This window comes from Canis aureus, chromosome 16, assembly GCF_053574225.1.
Source record: "Canis aureus isolate CA01 chromosome 16, VMU_Caureus_v.1.0, whole genome shotgun sequence".
In the NCBI taxonomy this organism is placed as follows: Eukaryota; Metazoa; Chordata; class Mammalia; order Carnivora; family Canidae; genus Canis; species Canis aureus.
The window spans coordinates 59,573,306-59,585,850 of NC_135626.1; the positions used below are offsets into that span (position 1 = coordinate 59,573,306).

The 12,545-nt window shown below is 53.0% G+C and overlaps 1 long non-coding RNA gene and 1 other non-coding gene across 2 annotated transcripts; both read left to right on the plus strand.

The window, feature by feature from the left end:
• The first annotated feature begins 1,351 nt into the window (after window positions 1–1,351).
• On the plus strand, window positions 1,352–9,693 carry LOC144287082 (uncharacterized). Its single transcript, XR_013354986.1, has 3 exons — window positions 1,352–1,520; window positions 4,758–5,671; window positions 6,551–9,693. It is a non-coding gene; the product is annotated as an uncharacterized LOC144287082 (long non-coding RNA).
• Window positions 1,556–1,748, plus strand: LOC144287325 (small Cajal body-specific RNA 16). The gene has a single exon (XR_013355161.1).
• Window positions 9,694–12,545: the final 2,852 nt, after the last annotated feature.

The window sequence follows — 12,545 nt, forward strand, 5'->3', positions numbered from 1 at the left end:
CAGCACCCGAGGCAGAGACCACAGTCACCTCCCCGTAACCCCTGTCCCTCTGGCAACAGGAGCAGTCAGTTAAAAGATTTTACTTTGCAAACTCCCTTGTAGTCAAACATGACAATCCATGGTGTCTGCAGGGAGGCTCCAGCGGAGAAGACTTGCCTTGCTCTTTCCAGCTTCTAGAGGCCACCGTGTTCCTTGGCTCGTGGGCCCCCCTTCCCCACCTTCAAGTTCAGCAGCTTCCAGTGTCACATCTCCGCTGGGTCTCTGACTGTCCTGCTTCCGTCTCACAAGGCCCCTCGCGATGCCATGGGGCCCACCTGGACAGTCCAGGGCAATCTCCCCACCCCAGGGTCCCTAACTTCATCACATCTGCAAAGTGCCCTCTGCACTGTGAGGTCCAGGGATTAGGGCACGGACAGCCTTGGGAGTCAGACCCACGGTTGCCCTGTCCCTCTGGCCTCACACAGGCAGGTGGCTTCTGCGGGGAGCTGTGCACTGCGCACCCCTCCTCACCCCGGCTCTCCCTCCTGGGGCTGGAGAGGGGAGGACGGAGGGGAGCCACCCAGAGAGGCTTATGGTGTCTGCATCCCGCGACGGGGCTCTTGAGCCCGTGCAGCTGCTCCACCCCTGGACAACATCACCTACACGAACAAGTGAGGCCGCTTTTTAGTGTGCATCAGGTTCGGTTTCTGTCACCTGTACCTGCAAGACCTCACGCTCTTTCAGGATGGTACTGAGGGTCCCGAAAGAGGAGGCCAGACGCCAGAGGCTGCAGCTTCACCCTGGCCTGGGATGGTTCCAGGGGAGCCCCCAGCACCTTGGGGCGCGGTCAGCAGCAGCTCGGCCTTACAAGGACTCCACTTGGGTACTGAGGGCCCGGGGGCCCGGGAGCTCAGGACACATGCAGTCCCTGTTCTGGCTGCTCAGGCCATCTGTGCTGAAGGGGCAGACAGTTTCGGCCTTTATGTCAACTGGAGCAAGTCACCATTGCCTCCAAGTCGGCTGTATGGGATTCCCACAGTCCTCGTGGTTTGCACACGACCTTGAAAGCCCCCTCTGTTAGGGTGGCATGTTAGTCACAAGCAGAAATGGAGCTCTGGCATACGCCACAGCTGGGAGGAGCCCCGCAAACAGGCGTCCCTTCTGCATCCCTGGCGCTAGGACCCTCCGCGCCCGCCAGGGCGCCCATCCTCCCGAACCGGCCCCCGCAGGCCTCGGCCCCTTTAAGACGGCCTTGGAGGACCGGGTTTCAGAGCCTCCGGCGACTCTCCGGCCGCCGCCTCGGTGGTGCGTCGTCACTTCCGGCCGGAAGTGCGTGTGCGGAGTGGCTTCCGCGCCGGGGGGCGGGGGGCGGGGAGCGGGCGGCGGCGCGGGTTCCGCGTGTCGGGCGCGGGGTGACTGGCTCCAGCCTGGGCCGCAGGGGCCGCGACGGGGGAGGCGCCTCTGTCCCCAGGGTTAGCTCCGGTCCCCGGCGATGGGGCGCAGGCGGGGCGCAGGCGGGCCGCGGCGGCCCTTCCCTCCAGGTAGGTCCGGCGCCGGGACGAAGGGCCTGAGGCCGATGGTCTGCGGAAAGGCTCCTGTGTGGCCGCACCTGCCCGGGTGTGGGTGCAGCCTTGTACCAGGCAGCCCGAGCCTGACCTAGAGTAAAATCCCCCGGGGGGGCCCAGTTCCCCCCGGGGTTTGGATTTGCAGTAACAGGTGTGAACATTCTAGCAGCAGTTTGATGATCATGTATGATACTGCAAACAGGACCCGCGCGGAGGTCTGGCTTCCGCAGAGTCTGGGAGCAGAGCTGGCTCCGTAGACGCCCGTCGGTACTTGGCACTTGCACGGGGCACCGTGCTGCGCGGCAGGGGTCACGGGGGTGGGCAAAGCAGCGCGGGGCCTGGTTCCCCGGGAGCTCCTGACGGCCCCGGCCCGGAGAGGAGGTGAACGGTTGCCCTAAACAGGGCGTAGTTCAAGCGGAGGTCAGAGGCGTGGAGGGAAGCACAGCCCTGTTAGCAGTTACATCAGGAGGAGGGTCAGGGTGGGGTCCTCGGGCTGGACCCTGCAAGGATGAGTGTGTGTGTGGGGGGGGTTCTCTGGGAGGTCTCCCGGCGGCATGTGCAAAGGCCCGGGGGCCCAGCAGGTGCGCTAGCAGCGGAGGAACCTGGAGAAAACCATTGTAACCTGCAAAGCTGGGGGAATGCTGTGGGGCCGAGCGGAAGAGGTGGGAAGGGCCAGACCCCGCGGGGCCTGTGGCTCACCTGAGCATTTTGATCTTTCCTAAGAATGGGGGCGAGGGGGGGGTCCTTGGGTGGCTCAGCGGTTTAGCACCTGCCTTTGGCCCCGGGTGTGTGATCCTGGAGTCCCGGGATCGAGTCCCGTGTTTGGCTCCCTGCATGGAGCCTGCTTCTCCCTCTGCCTGTGTCTCTCCTGAATAAATAAATAAAATCTTTTTTAAAAAATATCCTATTTATTTGTTCATTCATGAGCAACAGAGAGAGACAGACACAGGCAGAGGGAGAAGCAGGCTCCATGCAGGAAGCCGGACGTGGGACTCAATCCCAGGATTCCAGGATCACACCCTGGGCCGAAGGCGGCGCTAAACTGCTGAGCCACCTGGGCTGCCCAATAAATAAAATCTTAAAAAAAAAAAAGAAAAGAAAAGAAAAACAAAACATGAAAACAATGTGCTAAAATCTGTAATTCCGGGATCCCTGGGTGGCACAGTGGTTTAGAGCCTGCCTTTGGCCCAGGGCGCGATCCTGGAGACCCGGAATCGAATCCCACGTCGGGCTCCCTGCATGGAGCCTGCTTCTCCCTCTGCCTGTGTCTCTGCCGCTCTCTCTTTCTCTCTGTGTGTGACTATCATAAACGAATAATAAAAAAAAACAAAACTGTAATTCCCAGAAAACACCATGTATAGGGCGGTGCTGTCCGGTGGAACCTCCTGCAGTGTTGGAAATGGCCTCTATCTATCTGCACTGTCCCGTAGAGCGGCCACAAGCCACGCGGGGCAGTGTGGCCGGTGCTACTGGGGACCTAGATGTTTCATTATAATATAATCGTAAGTGCTCCTCTGAGGCCAGTGGCCACCCTGTTAGACAGCACAGGTCTAGCTTGTGCTGCAGGCACAGGGGCAGCTTTATTGGAATCACACCACACAGACACTCTCTTACGTCTTCTGCACCTCATTCCCCCCCAGGTAGAGGCTGAGACGAGTCTGCCTTTTTTTTTTTTTTTTTTTTTTTAAGTTATTTATTTATGGGATGGACACTTGGGTGGCTCAGTGGTTGAGTGTCTGCCTTTGGCTCAGGGCTTGATCCTGGGGTCCTGGGATCAAGTCCTGCATCAGGGTCCCCACAGGGAGCCTGCTTCTCCCTCCGCCTGTGTCTGCCTCTCTCTGTGTCTCATGAATAAATAAATAAAATATTTTTTAAAAAGATGCTATTTATTTATTTGACAGAGAGTACAAGCAAAGGGAGTGGCAGAGGGAGAGGGAGAAGCAGGCTCCCTGCTGAGCAAGGAGCCTGATGCAGGGCTCTCTCCCAGGACCCTGGGGTCATGACCTGAGCCGAAGGCACAGGCTTAACTGCCTGGGCCACCCAAGTGCTCAGAGATTCTGCTTTGTCTCTTTGTTTTTATTTTTTATTTTATTTTATTTTTTAAAGATTTTATTTATTTGTTCATGCGATAGAGAGAGGCAGAGACAAAGGCAGAGGGAGAAGCAGGCTCCATGCAGGGAGCCCGACGTGGGACTCGATTCCGGGTCTCCAGGATCAGGCCCTGGGCTGAAGGTGGCTCTAAACCGCTGAGCCACCCGGGCTGCCCTGTTTGTTTGTTTGTTTGTTTTTAAGATTTTATTTATTTATTCATAAGAGACATAGAGGTAGAGACATAGGCAGAGAGAAGCAGGCTCCCTGTGGGGAGCCTCATGCAGGATCCGATCCCAGGACCCTCGGATCACAGCCTGAGCTGAAGGCAGACCTCAACCACTGAGCCACCCAGGAGTCCTGAGATTCTGCTTTTGGAGAACCCCCCCTATCTTCTGAGGAGCTCACACGTAGCAGCACCTTTATGCTGTTGGCTGGAGGTCAGCCTGCCCCTGTGAAGTAGCTCCATCCTCTTGCCTGGTTGGTAGTCAGCACACAGATGGAGAAGTGCCTGCAGCGGTCAGAGCATTACTGTTAACATCTGTGCTGGGGCTGGGCAGGGAGGAAAAGCAGTCGCCAGGAAGGGGCTTAGAATCTAGAGATGGGGGCATCGTGAGTGCTGCGCAGCCACGGGGGGCGGGGGGGGAACATCATCCCCATCTGTAGGACCTAAAGGAATGTGGCCCCCATGAGGACATAAAGGCTGTTCCCAGCAGGTGGAATTCAGCAAAGGGCAGGAGGGGGTGGAAATGCCTGAGGATGTGGGCAGCTGGTGAGTTAGGACCAAACTGGGGAACCGTACGGCTGGAAGCAGGGGAGGAAATACGGGAATGCACAGGCTGGTGCGGGGTTTAGGGGCTTTGTCAGGGTCTGGGTTCATTGTGGCTTCCGAGCTGGCAGGTGTCTGAGGCCCCAGGCGGCATATAGATTAGAGATGGCTGGGTGGCCAAGGCCTCACTGGAGTCCGCAGACCTGGAAGGCGGGGGAGCTAGTGGGGGCCGGGTCCCTGCAGGGCACCTTCTAGGTGCGCTCCTGGGTGGAGTTACTGGATCTGGGAGGGCAGTTCGTGGCGCTAACCGATTTGGTAAGGTACGATGAGAACTGACCAGTGTACTTTCTTTGCAGGTGAGTTCACTGGGAGATCAGTGTGCGGGCTGAACGCGTGCTGGTGTCTTTGCTGCCTGATCCCGGGAACCTGGAGTGTCGTTGTTGGGGGCTTAGAACTTCCTAGGTTTCTTTGCTTTCATTTACTCAACCTGTAACTTCTGAAGCCTGACCTGCTCAAGACCCTGTTTTGTGTGGATGTAAATAAAAGGGTTCAGTCCCCAAGGAGACTTTTCCTGCACTTTATGGTTTTCATCCCCATGACTGTGTGTGCCATGTCGCTTCTGCCTCTGAGCTACATAGTTGGCAGCACCGGTCCCACTGAGTGACATAGAGAGCCCCTCCCGGTTCTCTGTAGGACACAGGAGCACTCAGGGCCCTGCTCATCCTAGAGCACAAGCCGCCTCAAAATGGGGGCCCGTGGAGGGAGGTGACCGTTGTCTCCTGGTGACCCAGGGGGATGGGGGCAGCTAGTGTAGTTCAGGGTGGCAGTCACCTTGTGCAGACTTCACTTGGGACAGAACTCCCCAGGGAATGGCTGCTGGCCTCAGCACTGGTCCCTGGAAGCTGCCGGGCGCTGCCCACCTCGGCTTCCTCCTGTGTTTCCAGCCCCACGGGAGCCATCCACTGCAGAGAACTCTCCCGGGCCTTCCTGTCCTTTGAGTGTTGGCCACGTGTTGATGTGAGAAGAGGAGAAACCAGGGCAGGACGTATGTATGTTGTTACGTGGCGTAGAGCGGTTGTCCTGACCTTCAGATGTAGTCGTGCTGCCCCTCAGGTTCCTCCCGCAGCTTGTGTCTGGGTCTTGGACGTACTTGGTCGATCCCTTGACTTAACATCTTCTGGCCCAGCCCTTCCTTGTCCAGCTGTACTCCCAGGAGGGTCTGGCTCACGAGTGCCTGACCGAGCCCAGAATGCAGCTTCAGACCCGCAAGGTGAGCCATTGGTGGCCTTTATGACGGACTTGTAGTCAGAGGGACCGCAGATGTGCTGGGGAGGCAGGGCCACCCGGGACACATGGGTTCTTGCGTCAGCAGTGAGGGGCAGGAGTACCACGTTCTCCACGGTGTGGGGTTAGCCCCACATCCCAGCTCCGCGCCAGCCTGCTGTGTGACCTCAGGCGGGCCACGTCCCTGTTTCTTAGTAAGACGGGGACCATGATGACGGTGACCCCCGAGGAAATTGTGTGAAGTGCTCGGGAGCCCTTCAGATCCATGGGCTGGCTGTTGTACATTCTTGGATTTCCAGAGCATCTCGTGGTAGTTGGGGCTGCAAGATTCCAGAGTGGGGTCCAGAGTGCTGTCTGCCACTGGAAGGTCACCCCTGCTTCCAGAGTGGGAGCTGGGGCATGTTTGCTACAGGCTCTTGGTGTTTTCACCCCTTTGGGCTGCTCGCAAGAGCACATAACTCCTGGAGTGAGCACCTGCCCTGCTATCCATGCTTGTCTTTAGAGAAAGAGTAGTAATTGCCCATATTAACATCTTGTGTTAGGATACGTATACTGGGGGAGACTGGACATGTTGGTGTTTCTGAAATAAACCGTTTTGAGCCTACTCCCCGCTTTGTTCTTTGTGGTGCTTTCCTTGAGTGTAAATGTGCACTTGCACACGGTGGTGGTGGCCGGGCCTTGTCTGGCCTCAGTGTGTGTCTGCTGGAGCAACTCTGCGGCTCAGTGAGTTTGCTTCAGCCTTTGGTTTGGTAGATGAATCACAAGCATTAGATCCTGGGCCCCTCTGAGCAGGAACACCGTGTTTCTAGCACGGAAAATGACAAAACGAATGTGCTTCATGTTGACAGTCATTTGTGATGTGCAGGTGCCTCTTTCTCTCTCGTTTGGCGTTGGTGTCGACAGAGGAGGGTGCTTAGCTGTCCCCCGTGGGTCCACATGGCTTGGCCTGAGCCCGCCGAGAATGAGAGACAAACGGATGAGAAGAGAGATGCTCTGATGCAGAGTGGTGTGGGCTGAGACCCCACCGTCTTCCCTGGCAGCCTTGCACCTCTCCAGATGCCTGCTGTCCTTTCAGTCCGCTGAAGTGCTACCACATGTGGGTGCCCCTTTTCTCTGTGGCTGCACCCCAAGACAACAGCCTCCATCCATCCTGCACGCTGATGCAGTGCCCTGGGCTCTGTCGGTGATAGGGAAGCCTGGAACCCACGAGGAGACTCGGGAGGATGTTTCGTTTGGCTTGAGAATATTCCCCAGCTGTCATTCAGTCCCAGTTCCTTCGTGGTGTCATTCCAGCTGGCCGAGGCGTGGCAGTGGTGTACTTGTTTTCCCCAAAGAACACATATTTATGAGAGGCTGCAGCGTGACATGGATGGGCTTCAGCATTTCTGGATTGGATTATGTAAGAGAGAGTTGAGGTAGGCAGGAGTCCAGTCTTTTCAAAGAGCTGGGCCTGTTAATAATAGCAGTGGATAATGGAATGCACAGTCTGTAAGAAGTAATTTTTTTAATGTTAAAAATTGCTGTGGAACACAAAAGGCCTGTAAGCAGAAAACGGAATGAAAATTGAACTACAAGGAACAGCACATCACGGTTTTGAACTTCTATCTTTGTCCACTAGAGGACGCAGTCCTGAGCCACCCCGTTCTCTTTTATAACTCAGTACGGTTTTGTTTTGTTTTGAAGATTTTATTTATTTACTTATTAGAGAGCACGAGCGAGGAGAGAGGCAGAGGGAGAAGCAGAAGCAGACTCCCTGCTGAGCAGGGAGCCCGACGTGGGGCTCGATCCCCCGACCCCAGGATCATGACCTGAGCTGAGGGTAACCACTTAACCGACTGAGCCACCCAGGCGTCCCCAGTTTCAGGTTTTTTTTTTAAATTTAGCCTAGCCTTTATTTCACCAGAAAGTTATGCAGAAGGCTAATCTGCAGGGTTGGGCTCTTCGTTAGGACTCAGGCAGGAGGTCCCTGTTGCCTGTGGTTCCTGGGAAGGGTTCATGATGGATGAGCTGAACCAGACCCAGGCGTGGGACATGGCACTTGGGGGAGAAGTGCATGTTCTTTTTCTTTTTCTTTTTCTTTTTCTTTTTTTTTTTTTTTTTTAAGATTTTATTTATTTACTCATGAGGGAGAGAGAGAGAGAGAGGCAGAGACACAGAGGGAGAAGCAGGCTCCATGCAGGGAGCCTGATGTGGGACTCGATCCTGGGTCTCCAGGATCAGGCCCTGGGCTGAAGGCGGCGCTAAACTGCTGAGCCACTGGGGCTGCCCAGAAGTGCATGTTCTAATGGAACTTCCCATCCAGGATGACTCCCAGGGGCGACAAGGTGTTCTGGTCAGCATGAAAGATTTCCTTTGGTAAGGACTCCTGTGCAACACACGGCAGTACTTGAGGTCCCAGATGGTGTGTTAAGGGTTTAGAAGCATCTCTCCGGAGTATGTTGCTCATACTTGCAGTTGAGAGGTACACTCCCAACACTGAACAAGATCTGTTCAGAGCCAGTGTGGTTTAGATTGCTGATCCATCGTTGTCCATTTGAAAAGCACTATTGAATTGAAAAAAAAAAAGAGTTACAATCTTGAAGTATCCCTTTAACACTAAATGTTCTCTGGTTTGTGAACCTGGTTGGCTGCTTTCTGATGGATTAAACATGCTGAATTGGGATCCCTGGGTGGTGCAGTGGTTTGGCGCCTGCTTTTGGCCCAGGGCGTGATCCTGGAGACCCGGGATCGAGTCCCACGTCGGGCTCCCGGTGCATGGAGCCTGCTTCTCCCTCTGCCTGTGTCTCTGCCTCTCTCTCTCTCTCTCTCTCTCTCTCTGTGACTATCATAAATAAATTAAAAAAAAAAAATAAACATGCTGAATTGAGCGCTTACTGCGGGCAGGCTGTGTTAGGCCAGGATGGGGAGCCAGTCACTGCCCTCGGAGAGCTTCCCTTCTGGTGTACCAGGGACCAGAAGTTGGGAGAAAAGTGAAGTGTGGTGTGTGCTGTGGAGCAAAGGGCCAGGATGGAGTGGGGGGTGAAGTTGCAGTTTGAGATAGGGTAGTCAGGGAGAGGATCCTCATCCTAGGTAAGAGGAAGTCACGCAACAGTCTGGAAGCCCATCCGAGGCAGAGGGAGCACCTGTGGTGAGTGGACAAGGCGGCTTTCCGAAGACAGTTGGAGGGGTCTGGGCCTTGGGTCTTGCAGGGCCTTGTAGGAAAGTCTGACTTTTCCTACCAAGTAGGGTTAAGTAGCTCACATTTTTCTCTCTTGTTTTAGGGGAACCCCCCCTGAAAAAAGTAGTTGGCATTAGAAAAATTTTCTATTCTTGTGCTAACAAATTTGCCAGTTGAGAGGATCCCTGATGTGTGCAGAGGAGGGAGTGTGTTCCTTCCTTGGCCACTGCGGGAGGCCTCTCTGGGCTCTGTTGAACTGTAACCGTGATGTTCCCTGGGGGACCGACTTGGGAAGAGACATTTGGATATAAGTTCCTGGGATACCCTCGTGCCGTTCACCTTGTAGATGAAGCCAGAGACAGCCCAAACGTCCTGTCTCAGCTTGGCAAGGCCCTGGGCACAGGTACAGGGCTCCATCGTGGAATTCGTGGAAACCCATCGTTTCCTAGACTGTCACCACCTCGTAGGAACCGTGTACTTGTCTTTTTCAACAAAGGGTCGATCTGTGTCATTTAAATTACTGCCAAGAAAACTGCAAAAAGTACATTCTCCTATAACCTTTAGGGGGTAGAGGCCTGTTTTGATGTTCCGTGGTTACACATAATGTGTTTAAAATGATTATTCGTTGTGATATTTTATCCAGATCAATTATGCAGCTACAGCAGAAAACTAGTTCTTTTCTTGCAAACGTAATTAAACATGGAGCCGAGTGAGTCACAGGAAAGTCACGTGGCTTGGGCCTGGCAGCTGTGCAGTTGTGTCATGGTTACGCAACCCTGCCTTAGACCTGTGGCCACCATCAGCAAAACCTTCAGATTATTGCATGGGATTAAAATAAGACTTAGACTCTCTTTGAACAGCAAGTTCTTTGTTAAAACCAGACTTGGGTTGTTAATCCTAACTCCCACTAGAGGCTCCATAAGCCATATCCCTCCCGTCTCTGTGGCTGTCTCCGTGGAACACAGTTCTTAAAGTCAAACTCCCAACTTTTGTGTTTGAAACTTTTTTTATTTTTAAAGATTTTATTTATTTATTCATGAGAGACACAGAGAGAGAGAGAGAGGCAGACACACAGGCAGAGGGAGAAGCAGGCTCCATGCAGGAAGCCCAATGTGGGACTCGATTCCGGGTCTCCAGTATCACATCCCGGGCTGAGGGCGGCGCTAAACCGCTGAGCCACCGGGGCTGCCCCCGTTTGAAACTTTTAGCTGGTTGTCATCCATCACTGTGAGTTCCGGGCACAGCTCCCGTAAATCCCCTTCACCCCTGTGCCATCTTTGTTCCAAATTGCTGCACCCCTTTGAAAGTTAATGGAGGAGATAGAAGATCTTGAGAAGTCTAAGTGAAATAAAAGTGTTACTTCATCTGGTCGCTCCAGATGTGTTGTAAGCACTGCTTGGGGTTTGTTTTCATTTTTAGTTTTTTCCTGAATGACAGTGCACAAGTTCTTTGTTTTTCGAGAGGTGGGGGAGGGGCAGAAGGAGAAGGAAACAGAGAGAATCCTAAGCAGATAAGCAGACTCCATGCCCAGTGTGGAGCCCAACGTGGGGCTTGACCTCACGACCCTGAGATCGTGACCTGACCTGAGCTGAAATTGAGGGCCAGGTACTTAACCAACTGCACCACCCAGGTGCCCCAGCCATGCACAAGTTCTAAAGCTCAGAAGATTAAAAGGCTGGCAGTGAACCCCACCTGCCAGGGGCCTGCCCTCGGCAACCATTTCACGTTGCATCTCCCCATTTGCGAGTAACATATATGTGCTACTCCTTCTGACTCCTCATCTTAGGCCTTGCCTGTCAACTTCTTTCTGGTGGATTCAAGCTGAGCACCCACGGACCCCATCCGCTTCCCCTTCCCATCATCCAGTACAATCATCCTGTGTAAGTTCTGTTCAGATCAGCATTTGGTGTCGTCCTGCAGATAACTGCTTCCCCGCCTCCTGACCTAGTCTTGCAAGACCCTCTTTGTTTCCTTCTTGTTCTCTCCTAGTTGTCTTGCTGGGTTTTTTTTTTTTTTCTTTTTTTTTTTTTTTTAAGATTGTATTTATTTATTTATTTGTGAGAGACACAGAGAAGCAAAGACTTAGAGGGAGAAGCAGGCTCCTCGCAGGGAGCCTGATGTGGAACTTGATCCCTAGACCCGGGATCATGACCTGAGCCACCCAGGCATTCCTGTCTTGTTGTTTCTTTGGCTGAACTTTCTACGGTCTCTAACTTGTTCCCACCTGCCGCATCGCTTCCTGGCCTAACTTTACACAAGATCAACCACATGACATAGACATTCCGTTTGTTTCTTAGGTGTGTGTGAGAAGACTTTTCAGACAATTGAGTAGAATGTGATGGTTTTGTTACAATCACATGTGCAAGGGGAGAGGCCCCAGAAGGCTGATTCAGAAGTTCATTTCTAGTTAGGAATTTTATATTTTACAGGAAAATATGAAGGTTGGACTATTGTCAGGGCAAATGCTAAAAGAATGCTGGCTAACGGTCTGACAGCTGGGTGGGTAGGTAACTGGTTTCCTAGGAAATTCTTTTGCAATTATGTCAGGGATGCCAATCTTCCCAGAAGGAGGCTATGAATTTAAATTAGGCAAAACAAGGCTCTTTCCCAAGACGGGTTTAGACTGATTTTTCTTTTTAGATTTTATTTTAGGTCATCTCTATAGCCAGCATAGGGCTCACACACCCCAAGATCAAGAGTCGCACACTCCACCAACTGAGCCAGCCAGGCACCCTTAGACCAGTATTTTAAACCCTATCTTTGACCTAGACATCATATGTGACTTGCTCAAAAAATGCATCTTGTTGCATTTTGGTTCTAAGAACATAAACGGAAGTGTTGCCTAGTTCAACCTTTCCCAAACAAATTGTGCCCAAACCCCGGCGGGGGGGGGTGGGGGGTGGGCATCAAATGCAGATTATGGTGCAGCAGGGCCTGCGACTCTGCATTTCTCACCAGTTCTCTCGTGCTGCTGGTTCAGGGACCACACTTTGAGGAGTGAAGGAGGGCAGTTTGGGTTGCTTGGCACGTCTCCCGTTGATGGTAGATCTGGGTGTAGGTTTAATTTATCTGACACATGCCCAATTATGATTACTCACAGTGTCTATACATGTTCATGAGCCAGTTTCCTCTCTTTCAGAAGAATTTCCCAGCACAGCACGTAGTGGTGAGGATTTCTTAACAGTCTTTGCACCGAGGCCGCTCTAGTATATAAACTGGATTCAGTCAGGCCTATTCCCTAGATAGGTACAGCAAGAGGCGATGATAACCATCTCCTTACAGTTTGCCTAATGAAACTAAAGTCACACGAAAGATCATGTAAAAACCTCCCAGCTGTCAAAAACTAGAGGTGGATTACAGTGGTAAAAACAGATTGTAGCAGCGCCTGGGTGGCTCAGTCAGTTAAGCATCTGCCGTCAGCTCGTGTCATGATCTCAGGGTTCTGGGCTTGAGCCCCACATCGGGCTCACTGCTCAGTGGAGAGTCTGCTTCTCCCTCTCCCTCTGCCCTCTCCCCGCTCATGCTCTCTCAAATACATCTTAAAAAAAAAAGATTTTATTCAGAACAATTGTAATAAAGGAAAAGAGACCTCGGTATAGAATGGGGTTTAGTTCTAAATGGAGCAGGAACAGGGAAGAGGAGCAGGGCAGCAGATGGAAAGTCACTAAGAGGAAATGTCACAGGTAGGGGGGTTTCTGGCTAA